We start from the raw sequence: 15390 nt of genomic DNA on the forward strand, positions 1-15390 counted from the left end.
AAGTTAACTTGGCTTAAATTATAGCCTGGGTCAAAGAAGGCAACCACGTCGGGCAGTTTGAACAGCTAAATATAATCTTCTGAATCTTTTTCTCTGAGTTTTCTCTGAGTGTGACAGTAATTCTGATGGTGGGTCAGTGTTATCATCTTTATATTTGAAGAAATTACACTGACCTTTGGAAAAATGAAGAGCTATCATTTACTGAGTGTTTCTTATATCCTAGGTAGTTATTTTACCAAACAATTTACATCCACAACTTCATTCTTTAAACCACAACACATAGACATTATGATACATATTTTAAGTATGAGAACACTGAAGCTCAGAGTTTTGATCACTCATATGTAAGGCCATATAGCTGATAAATATTGTGTCCTGGGTTCGAATTCTAGTTTGTCTGGATCCAAATTTGTATTCCTCTCCCCTGAACAGTGAGCCATCTTTTGCATGGTCGGTGAGTGAGAGGAATCTGATTCCCCATGTAGGAGATGCCATTATTTAGACCTAGGCACTAAGTAATAACTAGCTATAAAATATGCTTCCTAAATAATTTATTTTTAAGTGTTCACTTATTTATGTTGAGAGAGGAAAGAGCACAAGTGGGGGAGGGGCAGAGAGAGGGAGAAAGAGAGAATCTCTGCACTGGAAGTGCAGAGCCCAGCACAGGGCTAGAACCCACGAACTGTGAAATAATGGCCTGAGCTGAAATCAAGAGTCAGACATTCAACTGAATGAGCCACCCAGGTGTCCCCCAGATATGTCAATAGGCTGCATTTCTCAATGCATAGCATGGTTACAGTAACCAAGTAATAGCATAAATAATCTCTGGGCCTTTACATAAGACGAAATGGTATTTTTCTGTCTCCTTTATTAAATTTTCAGTTCAACAAATAAAATAAAAGCAGTGCGCCCTGCGGTTCTATGGATCTGTCTCCTGCTTCAACAGTGTTTGGACAAACAGGCCCAGAGACGCCCCTTCTACAGCCTCTGACCACCCTCCAACCTTTTTTTCAGTCACAAGCTTCAAGCAGTCTTCTTGTCCACCCTCTGCCTCCGGGACCAGCCAACCCACGATTTTTAACTTAGCTCCTCATTACCAGGCGCTCCAGATTCTTGAGAATTACTTCACCAAGTTGGAGGCCTAGTCAATATGCACCTGCGGGCCTCCTACACCTACCCTCTCCCTGGGCTTCTATTTCGACCGTGACGATGTGGCTCTGGAGGGTGTGGGCCACTTCTCTGGCCAGGTGGCTGAGGAAAAGAGGGAGGGCGCTGAGCCTCTCTTGAAGATGCAAATCCAGCGCGGGGGGCCTCGCCCTCTTCCGGGATGTGCAGAAGCCGGCCCATGGTGAGTGGGTTAAATCCCTGGATTCCAGGCCCTTTTGGATCTGCATGCCCTGGGTTCTGCCCGTGCAGAAGCCCATCTCTGTGATTTCCTGGAGAATCACTTTCTAGATGAGGAGGTGAAACTCATGAAGGAAACAGGCCTGACTAATCCCCTCAGGCTTTCTGTCCCCCAGGCTGGGCTGGGCGAGTAAAAGGCTCACCCTCAAGCAGGGCTAGAAGCCTCTGGATCCCAGCAGCCTTTGAGATGGCCCTCTGGCATCCCCCAGGTGTCAGGGCTCTGGCCAGAGGCTCTCCTTGAAGACACTAGGCAGCTTTTTCACCACCCTGGAGTCCTCCCCCAAGCCATGGACCAAATGTAAACAATAAAGCTTTGTGCAGCAAAAAATAAATAAGTAAACAAAATAAAATTAAAAAATAGTTAAGAAATTTTGTCTCATACAAAATTAGACACTGAGGTGTAATATACTGAACAAACTGTAGTATGGATATACTTCACAATTATGTAGTATATCTGGTAATCAAAAGCAGAGTATCTTCATGGAGAACAAATACCTTGGTTCCAACACAGCAAATCGCTTAGTAGCCAACAAATGTTCAATTATATTTATTTGGGATAAAATTGCCAAATGTAATATAGGTGATTAACCAATTAAACTTCATTTGGTACTCTGTAGATATAACTCAAAGTAGATTATTTTTCCAAAAAGTCGAAGATTAGGGATGCCTGGGTGGCATAGTCAGTTGAGTGTCTGACTCTTGATCTTGGCTCAGGTCATAATCTCATAGTTTGTGAGTTTGAGCCCCATACAGGGCTCTGCACGGACAATGTGGAACCTGCTTGGTATTCTCTCCCTCTCTCTCTGCCCCTACCCTACTTGTGCTCTCTCTCTCTCTCAAAACAAATGAATAAACTTAAAAAAAAAAAAGGTGGAAAAATAGTCGGTGTTGGTGGTAAGTAGTGGGCATAGCTACCTTCCAAAACAGTGGAAGAATAAAATTTCAATAAAGTCACATGCTTTATCAACTGTTTTTATATAATGGAAATAAGACAATAAGACTCAATTTTATGCAAAGAAATGATTATTAACTTTGTTAAGTGTTATTAATTATACCAAGAATGCTACATTTAAAAAGCTCTTTTAGGTATAATTAATATTTTTCACTTACTATTATTATAAAAAGTCCCAAAGTTAAATAAAAGAAGAAATACAGATATATTAAAATTTGATACATAAAAATTTTGTCATTAAGAAAGTAACTTAACAACATAAGGTCTATAAAGATTAGAATTGAAAGGAATGTGTACAATACATCTTGTTCTTATTTTGTATGATTTTGCTTATCGGTATCACAATAGTAAATCCTTAAAAAATTACTATGTGATAGAACCCATGTTCTGTTAACTTTATAGTCTGTTAGAAAAATTTAAAGAGTTCTAATTATAGATATTTGCTTTCTCAATGTAAAATTTGCTTTTTGTCATATATTTCTCCTACTGCATTATTTTATCATCTTAAATACGCATGTTTAGCAGATCTACCAAAAAGCCAAAATTACCTAATCTAAATTTCGTGTTTGCTGAAGTGGAAAAAATGGTAAATATAATCAATTGACTTAAATATGCAATTTTGGACACGTACGTAATCATAGTAAAACATTCAACAATTTGACTCTTTCTTTTCACAAGAAATACATCTTAGTTAAAGCACAGAGAAGTCATGTTGTTATTAAAGTTGAATAATTAAGTTCTGTGGGATGTGAGATAAATATAGGCAGTAATGTTTGCTACATAAACCTCTGAGAAGAGAAAAGCCACATGCAAAACAGACTTGTTCATCAGAAGCCCTGGGGAGAAAAATGGCTAAAGGTGACTAACCTTTGCCAAGGTTACAAATTCTCAAGAGCAATTTCAAAAATATGATAATGTGAGACTTTTTTTTAAAATTCCAGTTTCCAGAATTCTTCAGTAATGTGGGGACAGTAGAGGGAGGAAATACAGACTCAGGGGAAAACCTTGATGAATAGCATGTGTGCTCTTGGAACAGGTTATTAATTCTGCATTTGAAACATGACAATAAGTTCTTGGCAATGAATTTGTTTATAGCATTATTCCCAAGTTCCATGCAGCATTTGTACATTTCCCTTATGAGAGTTTGATGTTTTGTGTATTATGACTAAGGAGTGAAAACTGAATTAATGTGGAAAGCCCAAGTTTGTCATCTGAATAAAAAATGCAAGAAATTCCACAGAGCAGAAAGTTCAGGTATATACTTAGGGTGAGAAATAGCAGAAAACTAGTGAGAAGGCAAAAATAAAAAAAAAAAAAAATCAAATACCTCCCAAATACGATGGGAACCATCTAATGGATTGCTTTTTTCATCTGAATAAATTTTTCTTATTTTTTTCCTGGAGCAAGTGCCATAATCTGAACACTCATTTTGCACTACTGATTGTGATCCTATTATCTTCTGAAGTCCAGACTAATAATAGAGCTAAAAGGAGCGCATAGAAGAAAGCAATCCTGAGTTAATTATCCCTTAGAGTTGCAAGGTAAAATTAAAAAAAAAAAAATTATCCCTTTCTTTAACCTTGATAAGCATAAAAGGGAAAAAGTCATAAGTAAACTCTGACAGAATACTTCCTTTAAGGTTTCAATATACCACAGGAAAATATAATGGGGGCAACAAGGTCCTAAACACAAAATATACAAGTATTCTACCATTTCAATAGACTTCTCCCTTTTTGCTGAGGATAGTTGAACAGAATTATTGGAAGAGTGATTTGAGAACGTGGAACATTTTAAGACCCTTCCTTCTTTGTCATCCAGTCAGTAGAAGATTCTACTACATTCAGCCAATATAGGAAACATGTTCAGAGAGTGCTTTAAAAAAAAAAAAAAAAAAAAAAACCCTTTTGAGCCCAAGCCTTTGATTCCACTTAGCTCTCTGCCATCCCCTCAGCATGCACTGGGGCCTCATGGCTTTCTATTAAATAAATCAGCAACTTGCCAGTGACTCAGCTCAAAGTGTCAGTCAGCAGTATTATCTCCCTTTCTCTACCATCAAATCAAAGTTGCCAATCCTTGTAGATTCTACTGCCACAAAGCCCCAATCTATCTACCCTTTTTCTTTCCCACAAGCACCATTTAATTTCAATAAATTTGGTGGCTTTCCAGTTGTTATCCCAGCATCCAATCTCTCTATTTGAGTAAAGCCTCAATATCTTTGCCTTAATCAGACAGCTTATATAAGGTCAGATCATGGCACACTCCAAGTCAAGTCAAAATTGGTCAGAAACTCCCTGGCCCCTCTTCCCAACATTGACACCATAGCTATCTGTATGTGTGTACACACACACATACACACGCACACCAGGGAATAGGTTATAAAATAATATGATCAAGTGTGTAGTTTCCATCTATTGCAATATAGCCAACGATACTAACATTGGTATTTTAATGTACTTTCGCTTTTCACTGCCATTAGTAAATGAGAAGCCATTGTTTTAAAAATACCACAAAGGCATTAAACATTAACAAGGTATGAGCCACTTCAGTTTAAGGCAACATTCCATCTACTGGCCCAGTCATATGTCACCAGGTATGAGAGTCTTCCACACCTCAAAATAAGTTTTTATCTTTAGTAAAAGTTAATAAAAAACTTTTAAGACTTTTTGTTTTATTTTATTTTGAAAGTTTTATTTATTTATTTGATACAGAGACAGCACAGGTGGGTAAGAGGCAGACAGAGAGGGAGAGAGAATCCCAAGCAGGCTCCATAACACCAGCACAGAGCCTGATGCAGGGCTCAAACCCAAGAAGCCATGAGATCATGACCTGAGCCAAAACCAAGAGTTGGATGTTTAGCCAACTGAGCCACCCAGGTGCCCCTATTTTATTTTGTTTTTAAGATTTTATGTTTAAGTAATCTCTACAGTCAACATAGGGTCTAACTCACAACCTCGAGATCAAGAGTCGCATGCTCTACTGACTAAGTCATCCAAGTGCCCTTTAAATTACTTTAAATGGAAGTACAAAATCTTCAAATGCAGATGTGATGGAATATAAATAAGAAAAACAGGAGAGCTATTACCAAAAAGACCAGAAATAACAAATGCTGGTGTGGATGTGGAGGAAAGGGCACCCCTAGGGCACTGTTGGTAGGAATGCAAACTGGTGCAGTCCCTATGGGAAAATGTATGGAGGCTCGTCAAAGATTAAAAACAGAGCTACCATGTGATCCAACAGTCCCACTTCTGTGCATAAATACACTGGTAAAAAATAATATCACTATCTCAAAGAGATATCTGCACTCTTATGTTCTGTATAACTGCAGCATTATTAATGGATAGCTAAAACAACATACAGAAACAATATAAGTGTCCATCAACAGACGAATGAAAAAAGAAAATGCGATATGTGTGCATGCACACACATTGGAATATTATTCAGCCATAAAAAAGACTGAAATTCTGCCTTTTATGACAACATGGATGTACCTCTAGGACATTAAACTAAGTGAAGTTAAGTCAGACAAAGACAAGTAGGTATGATCTAATGTATATTTAGAATCTAAAAACACTGAACTCATAGACAAAGTAGAATGTTGGAGGGCTGGAGGATGGGAGAAATGAGGAGATGTTGGCCAAATGGTATAAACTTTCAGTTATAAGATGAATACATTTTGGGGATCTGAGGTACAGCATGATGACCTATAGTCAACAATACCATTTTGTATACTTAAGAGTTGGTAGGACAGTAGAGCTTTAATTGTTCTCACCATAACAAGAAGAAAATGATAATTATGTAAGGTGATGGATACGTTAACCAACCTTATTATAACAATAATTACACAATGTACATCTCTATCAAAGCATCACATTGGATACCTTAAACTTATACAATGTTCCATGTCAACTGTGTCACAAGAGAGCTGGGAAAAAAAAGCAAAGTCACATCACATGGCAAAGGCAATTAATCATGCCTAGAACTTGATAAAAATCCTATGGCTTCAGGGTGCCTGGGTGGCTCAGCTGGTTGAGCATCTGATTCTTGATTTTGGCTTAGATCATGATCCCAGCGTTGTAGGATGGAGCCCCACAGCAGGCTCTGAGCTGAGCTTAGTGCCTGCTTGAGATGCTCTGTCTCTCTTTCTCTTTCTCACTCTCTCTGTTTCCTTCCCCCACTTGCTCTCGCTCTTTCTCTCTCTCTCTCTCTCAAATAAGTGAAATGAAAAAATAAATAAATCATATGGCCTCAATTTTTATATACCTCTCTGGTTTCCCTGTGTTGACTTGACTTTGACTTTCCTGGTGTCCCACTGAGCAGCACCTGAAGCACATGGACTTTCTTTGCCTTTAGCTGTGGCCCCATGAGACAGGCCACAGCCCACTCACCAGGTTTCATCCCTCTAGGGAACCAACTGTTTCCTACCATGATGCAATCCAGCCCTTTGCTGTCCTTCTTTACACTATTCTAAAGGATTCCTTAAAAAAAAAAAAAAAAGTGTTTGATTTAGTGTTAAAAAGTTCAGGTTCAGACCTGCCCTCTCCTTCTTACCTTGAATAAATTGCCTAACCTCTCTGAATCTCAGGCTTTATCTACTGGTTTCATATTTCCTTATGGAGACACTTCTGGTAAAATAACACTTCAGTTAATCCCCCATGTGATTGCTGAATTTGGAAGGAGAAAAAAATAATTAAGCAAGCTTAGTATGGACGTTTCTGGGTTCTGTCTTTTCCATATGTGCCTTCCTACAGAGGAGACGCATTCTAGTTTGGTCTATACCATGGGATAATTCTACTAGAGCAAATTATGTTCCTACAAAAGAAAAGCCTAATTATTGCAAACAAATTCAACTAGAAACCCCATTTGACCACATACCCAAACCACATTCTCTAGTTTCGCATCATTTTAAAGAAACAGATGAGTCAAAAGGACTAGCTGAATATATTTTTTCCCTTGTGTTAACTAATCAATGTAACCAACATTTGGTGAGCTGCTAGCATACAAAAGCTATTATGATGCTAAGATAAATAAGACACTTTCTCTTTTCTCAGTCACTCTTCCATGTTAGAATATAGATTAATACACAGTTAGCAAGTCTGAATTATTAAAGCTGAAATAGAGATATAAAGTCTTATTAGAGTTGTCATCTACTGTAGTTCTTGTATAATTTAATTCATTGCTACTTACATTCACATACACTAAAGGTAAGAATCAAAATCGTAAAACAACCTACTCAAGGCATCTGCCATAACATCAGAAAGCTGTTAAGAAATGTTAGGAGTTGGTAACTAGAACAATATCATAGAAATGTTTGCCTGGATCTGAAACCAATATATTCATTATTAACCAGATTTTCCATGGACACATTAGCAAATGTGACTGATTTGCTCATATGGGAACTCTCAATTTATTATTTCTGGGCCATAACATGAATGGAGAGGACTACATATTTAATTTAAAGTTACCCCTAGGTTTAAGACACTGCCAAAAGTATATAAATCTGGCCAATTCTGCCTGAAAGAAAAAGCCTAATTATTGGTCATCACCATTGACATTACCAACAGAATCTACAGTTTATGTAAAAGAAATCAGGACATAGTAAGTGACTCAGTGGAATGTTTAATAGGGAGAATATTGTCAGGCGTGCTCAGTTTACCTCCGTACTGCTTTCTTGATGTACTTTCAAGGTCGAAATGTATATAGAGGTAAGAAAACATGACAAGGTATTCTATATGTAATTTACTTGAAACCTGCCAAGGACTCATTCATTCCAGACTTTTGTGTTCAAATGATTTCTCTTTTTTCCTGCCACCCCCTGTCAATTGCTGGATTAAAGTTAACAGAGGCAAGAAAACAGTGATATCCTTTGTAGGTTCAGAAGTTTCCCTGAGGCCACAGAAATATCTACATATTTCCACACAATTAAGTGCCTTAAGGAAAGCCACTCCTAATTTTGTGATTTTTAGCTGTAGCCAGGCAAAAGAGATACCATTTAGTAAATGGTATCTCCCAGTTAGTGGGAGGAATGAGGCTGTGAAATAGGTGTGGAAGGGATCGACTAAAGCATACCACTAAGATGTCACATGTATTTGAAGAAAAATATAAATATCATTTAACTAAAAGCACATAATGTGACTATCAGTGTCTGTTTCTAAACCACATACTCATTAGTCTGTGGTTATAGTTTTTAAGCATTCAGTTGCTAGAGAGAAACTGGGGAGTTAAACAAAGAAACAAACCAGCAGAGACAAGCTATTCCATAAGAACAATTCATGACTACAAACTATCTAAAAAATCATGGCATGCTTCTATTGTGTGTAGGTAGCCACAGTGAGTAAATAGATCTCACATCCAACCTAACCCTACAACTTCTTACCTCCAGCTAACTCCCCTACTAGGATCTCTGCTATTTCAGGGACCATTGATTCTCCCCCACCATACTAGCAAAGCCTTGAACAGACCTCATTTATGCATTGACATTCAGAGGTACATAATACATGTTCACTGAATTAGTTAATATATCGTGCCCTGGAATATAGCGACTATGGCCAAAGTCAAAAGCCTGATCAAATATATATTATCAGACCTAAAGAAGACCCACCACATCACTGCCAGACACAAAGAAGTAGCACTGACCGAAGAAGCAATTTATATCCATCTACTTCAGAGGTTCCTCTCTTAATATAATGTTTGAAGATTCAATACTCTGTCTAGGTTTCTCTCACTTGCAAAGTTGTTGTTGTTACTGTTGTTTTATCTAGGACCTCCTTTTACAGAGTGTTGCATACTTTTCCTAGAACCAAGAAATATGCATGCTTAAACAATGACATCAAAACAAACCTAGAAACTTAAAATATGACATATTTTATATTTTACAATGCAAAATAGAAATACAAATGAATTAAATGAACAGTGAATTATTATAGAATACGCAAAATTTGCTCCATCTACATATTAGTGATAATGAGAACAGACAAGGAAGAGAGTTATTTAGAAGTACAAGACATTTTTTGGGAACGCCTGGGTGGCTTAGTCAGTTAAACGTCTGACTTCAGCTCAGGTCATGATCTCACAGTTCATGTGTTCCAGCCCCGTGTTGGGCTTTGGGCTGACAGCTCAGAGCCTGGAGCCTGTGTTGGATTCTGTGTCTCCCACTCTCTCTCTCTGCCCCTCTCCCGCTCACACTCTGTCTCTCTCTCTCAAAAATAAATGTTAAAAAAAACAAAAAATAAAAGTACAAGGCATTTTTAAAATTACATTAAATAGCAAATTATGAAGTTGACAAGATTTAGTTGCATTAGAATGCCTCTACCCCAAAGATATTCACCCTAAAGTCTGGACACTCTCCTGACTATATCTGAAAATAAAGTCTGACTCTAGAAAGTACAATATTTAAGGAATAAAAATAATTATCAGAGCTAATACTTAGATAGATAGCCCCTATCTATGTGCCAAGTACTGTTCCAAATAATTAACATAAATTAATACAGTTACTTCTCACAGTTACCTAATGAAGAAGATGCTTTTTACTGTTCTAATTTCACAGATGAAAAAGTGATGATTGGCTTATTATAATCAGTAAGAATCAGGGTCAGGATTTGAACTTATATACTCAGGATCCATAATCTATACACTTAACTAATAAGGAACAGCCAGTTCCCTTAATAAACAATGCATCCCAAAGGAAACACATGACATATTATAACCTACCTCAACAATTTATTATATACTTAGTATAGAACAAAAATTAAATCAAAGGAGCAAAACTCCCCACAATTGACCTGATATCATCCTGGCATAAACGACTCTCCTCTTAAGCTTCTCCTAGTTGCAGTATGTGAGCCTATATCAGTTCTCTATTGCTGCTGTAATAAATTAGCACAAACTTGTGGTTTAAAACAACACAAATTTATTAATCTTATAGTTCCAAAGGTCAGAAATTTCCCTGAGCTAAAATCAAGGTGTCAGTGGGAGGCCAAGGGAAGCATCTGTTTCCTTGCCTTGTCCAGCTTCTAAAAGTCCCCCATATTCCATGCCTATGGCTGCATTCCTTCATCTTCCAACCAGCAGTACCACCCAAAGTCCTTTTCATGCTACCATTTCTCTTTTATCAGGCCCCTGGTGATTAAGTTGGGTCCATACATAGCATCAAGGATAATCTCAAGGTCATCTGATTAGCAACTTAACTTCTCCTGCCCCTAGGAACATATTCATAGGGTGTGGGGAGACGTGATTCTGCCTTTATATGGACATACCATGATTTTTTCATAAACTGGAGGTAGAAGAACATGCACATGACAAACAACTGATACATCTTTATAAATTTATCATACTACTCTACCAATATAGCTAAAATATGTAGCAATCCAAATCCAAAAAGAAATTTGGCCAATTAAACATAGCTCTGAAAAGAGCATGCACTGGTTATAAGAACATCTGATTTCAAGTGATCTCTCAACAATGTATGAGGCTTGATTCAGTGCCAAACAACAGACTTCTCATCCACACAGTATGAAAATAACACCTGACATGCTCTACACCAGGACTGTGCTGACGATTGAATTAGATTTAACCATGACTGTGAAAACTCTCTGTGAGTAATAAAGTTTCATACAAATAAAATATAAACATAAGAAACCCAATATCATTATCAATAGCTATTTTTCTAAAGGTGCCAAAAATAAATAACAAAAGTATGTACCTATAGTCTCCATATTTCTTATAAAACCAGCACTCACATTAGTAATAACATAGTTATTAGTATTATTGTAATTTATCATTTATTACCTTTAAAATATTCTTCTGATGAAGGAAGGGTTTATATCCAGCTCTCTTTTATATACAGAGAAACTGAAGCTTAATCTCTTGACTGAGATCACACAGAATACAGAGTCATAGAGGACATCAAAATCCATTCTATTTTTAAAAACAGATTTAAACACCAGCCAAGACGATATGCCCATTCACACTAAGATCCACCCAGTTCCACAGGCAGCGCAACCAGCCAGAACTAGACACACCGAGTGTGCTGACAAAGCAGTTCTGTCGTCCTGAAGTCCTGTGGTTCCTAAAATTCCCATGTCTAAGTTTTCACAGGAAAGCATCACATCTGAAGGGTTATCTGCAAATAACCATCTAAAATATTGAGATGCATGTTTTTAAAAAATGAAAAAGGTATCCCACTCCATCTCTGAAAGGCAGCATGTAGTGTCTATTGCACTGGCTGAAATTGCTATTTGCCTACTCTATGTCTCCAAGGTTTTATTTAAAGGCTCTGCTTTAGATATGAACGGATCTAATTATATTACTTCATCGTCATGAATCTTACATCATTACTGTGGTGCCTGCCTTGGTCTGTGCCTGCCTTTACATTTTCTGTCTTAAGTCCTACTTCCCAAAATGCTGAGGAGTTCCTGCCAAAATATCAGACTCACTTCAGTCCAAAGCATTTGGGATTTCAAAACTATAACCTGTTTTTAACTTTTGTGCGACTTTTCCCTCCACGCTTGCTAGGATAATGTATAAGTGTACGTATATGTCTTTTTATAAAGTAACAGTTTGAAATTATTACATAAATACATTAAAACTCTATTTACATTAAATTTATTAATGTAAACAAATTGAAGAAGCAGTAAGATTTCTCAGCTCTAACAATAAATTAGGAACACTTTAAAAAGATCATCAAGGGGCACCTGGGTGGCTTAGTCGGTCGAATGCCTGACTTCTGCTCAGGTCATGATCTCAAGGTTCATGAGTTCAAGCCTTACATCAGGTTCATTGCTGTCAACACAGACTCTGCTTCCAATCCTCTTCCCCCTCTCTCTACCCCTCCCCTGCTTGCGCTCTCTCAAAAATAAAGAATAAAACATTAAAAAAAAGACCAAAACATTTTAAAGGTTATATAAACATATGTCACAGGAGCAAAGACCAAGAGAAGAGAATGGAGGTAATACACTGTCATTTGGATACTACTGGTATTATCACCTAATTTGACCAGAGAACTTTGGCATTACAGCCTACAACGGAAGGAATTTTAGACTGGCAGTCAAGTGATTATTAAGTTCCAAGAATATCATAAGCAGACTATGTACATATAATTGTCTCAGTTAGTAAATATCACATGAAAACTTGTCCATTCTACCTGCAAAGAATTTTCTTGCAGTGATAATTAAATCTATTTGAGTTTAGAATCAATACTAGAATATATTTTATAAAATTACTACCATTACCATACCACAATAAGTAAAATGTATATGATAAAGTTAACATATCTAAGGACATAACATCCTACTACAATTAATTTTCTTTCAGTGGTAGTCACTTAAGTATGTAATTTTGAATTTATTCCATTTATAGCTACAATGACATATTGGTACTATTTGCTATAATCCACTTTCATTGGCATAATTACCTTCCTTATCCCATGCCTGAAAAGCTTTTTCTCTCATATTTTGATTCTCATGTGAGATGAAATAATGTCACTCATATTTGAGAATAATGAGATAAGGCAGGTTTTTTTTCTTTGTATCTAAACTATAAGCCTATTAAAACAATGTGAGTTTAGAAATTCTCTGATTAGGGGTGCCTGGGTGGCTTAGTCGGTTAAGCGTCCGACTTTCACTCAAGTCATGATCTCGCGGTTCCTGGGTTCGAGCCCCGCATCAGGCTCTGTGCTGACTGCCAGCTCAGAGCCTGGAGGCTGTTTCAGTCTGACTCCCTCTCTCTCTGACCCTCCCCTGCTCACGCTGTCTCTCTCTCTCTCTCTCCTAGAAATAAATAAAACATTAAAAAAAAAAAAGAAATTCTCTTATTAGAAATTAGAACATTAGAAACTAGAATATTAAAACCAGAACATTAGAAAATCAGAGTTAATTTTAATTTACAGTATTTTGTGTGCAAAAATAGGGCAATAAAATTTCCCTCATTTGCTTTAATGTGCAACTTTTTTAAAACAGAAATAGAAACAAACCTTAAAAGGTATGTGTTTGTGTCTGATATGCAAAAAACAAAAGGACTAATTTGACAGGTATATGATCATATCCATTATGTTTTTTAAAGGAAAGGAAGTTGAAATGAAATAAAACGTTTTCTGTTTGTTTTGGCATGCCTTTTGACCTTGTAATCTTCACCTTGGACAAAAGTTATGATATACGACCTTCTGAAATATGCAAGTCCATATCACAGATAAGTTTTATAAAGGCTTTTACTAATTAAAAAAACAAACAAATGTGTTTTATAGTTCTCTGAATATAAAGCCGATACCAAAAGCTTAGGTGTACTTCTAGAAAAGTCTAGAAGTCAAGAGAAATTCCTTGATCCATTATGCTGACATCAACATCAACAAGAAAAGGAAGTAAAGAAAAGACGACAACAACAACAACAACCACCACCCCACAGAAAACTAAGCCTTTGGAAGGTTATGTTAATGTCCAATGTCCTATCCAATTATCAGGTAGGAAAAATATGGTATTTTTAATTCTGTAATTTCAGAGGCCATTACTTAGGTGATTTAAATAGCCATACCTTTTAGAAAGAACCGGCAGCTATTCTAATAATGCTATTTTATTACTACGTGGTGTCATAAAGTTCTATGTCTGGTGTATGGTCATCTCATAATTCATTGACTTAGGAATTCTTGTTGCAACTAAAATGCATTACCCAGGGTTCATGATCTTTTCTAACTCATGAAAAAATTTTAATTAAGACACAAATAAAATATATTTTATAAAGTTGTTTATTAAAAGAGTCAAGAATGTATGCTGTAGAGAAGGGAAATATATTATTCATATTTACACATTGTTGGTTATTACCTACAGATGATAAAAATAAAAAACTATATTAGCTGGAATAGGTAATTTTATTGATATATTTGAAATAATAGACAGGAAGTCTTTTAAAAACACAGAACTGTTTTGGAAAACACAATAAAGCTAAAAGGAAAACACAATAAAGCTAAATCTACACTCAAACTTTCAAAAGAAATAGCAGATAATTCTCCTCTCCTAGGAGAGAGTGTTCTCCCCTTAAAATTAACAGCATCATCCATTTTTATGTTTATAAACATTCAGTGTTCATTAGGGCTCAAGAAAAAGTTCTTGGAATGAATTATTCATTAATCCTTCAATCATAACTCCATATTTATGATAGTAGTTAGCATCAGTAATAAAGCCCAAAATAACAGAACCCTTCCATTATTTTCCTTTAAATCTCTTTCTCTCTTCTTTTCCCCATAAGCCCAGAACACATGTTTGTTTGGAAGCAAACGTCAAACACTGAAAGGAGAATTTAAAGTAAGTTATGATAAAGGCAAAAACATAAAATCACATCAGCTAATAAGTGGCTGACAGTCCCAGGGTTGAAGGACAGTGAGGGCATTATGGCAAAGCTAATGAGTAACATTCCTTTTGCTTCAGTGACTGGCATGTGGCAACACGTCATACTTAGATATCCCAAAACAAATCCACTGTTTCAAGTTTACATAACCACCACAGGTGATCTTTGAAAGTCATAGGAGACAGATTCTCCTAAGCCTTATGACATACAACTACAGAAACAGTATTTACAGCTACTGTATGTAGCCATTTTCATGGCCAACTTCAAGACATTCTTCTACTGCACACCTTAATAAGCAGCATAATCTAAAATCTCTAAACAAGTATAATAAAATTACATGAGTGGAATTTAAGGAAATGACTTCCACTATATCAGAAAGAACACAGTGAGAAAACATTAAAACAAAAGGATCTTATTGCAGAATTTTTACAAAAGTTCATTCAAGTATCTTTGTTATGGAGATCTAAATTGTCCTCCCTTCTAATTGAGGAAGTCAAAGATGAAAGAAAATCAACCAGTACTGAAACCAAATATAATCTCTTTAGTATTTTATTTATTATTATTATTTTTTTAATATTTTTATTTATTTCTAGGAGAGGGAGAGAGAGAGACAGCGTGAGCAGGGGAGAGTCAGAGAGAGAGGGAGACACAGACTCCGAAATAGGCTCCAGGCTCTGAGCTGGCAGTCAGCACAGAGCCCGACG

General features: G+C 36.5%; 1 protein-coding gene across 2 annotated transcripts in view; it reads right to left on the minus strand.

The window, feature by feature from the left end:
* SLC16A7 (solute carrier family 16 member 7) overlaps window positions 1–15390 on the minus strand; it is a 127621-nt gene that overhangs the window by 105766 nt on the left and 6465 nt on the right. The window contains exon 1 of one of the 2 annotated variants that reach the window (XM_077758400.1): window positions 1178–1202. The exons of the other annotated variant lie outside the window; for it this stretch is intronic. The gene's annotated coding sequence lies outside the window, so the exon portion shown is untranslated. Of the gene's footprint in view, window positions 1–1177; window positions 1203–15390 lie in introns of those variants that run through there. 2 annotated transcript variants of the gene reach the window in all.

Source organism: Crocuta crocuta, unplaced genomic scaffold (assembly GCF_008692635.1).
Source record: "Crocuta crocuta isolate KB4526 unplaced genomic scaffold, BGI_CrCroc_1.0 scaffold283, whole genome shotgun sequence".
NCBI lineage: Eukaryota > Metazoa > Chordata > Mammalia > Carnivora > Hyaenidae > Crocuta > Crocuta crocuta.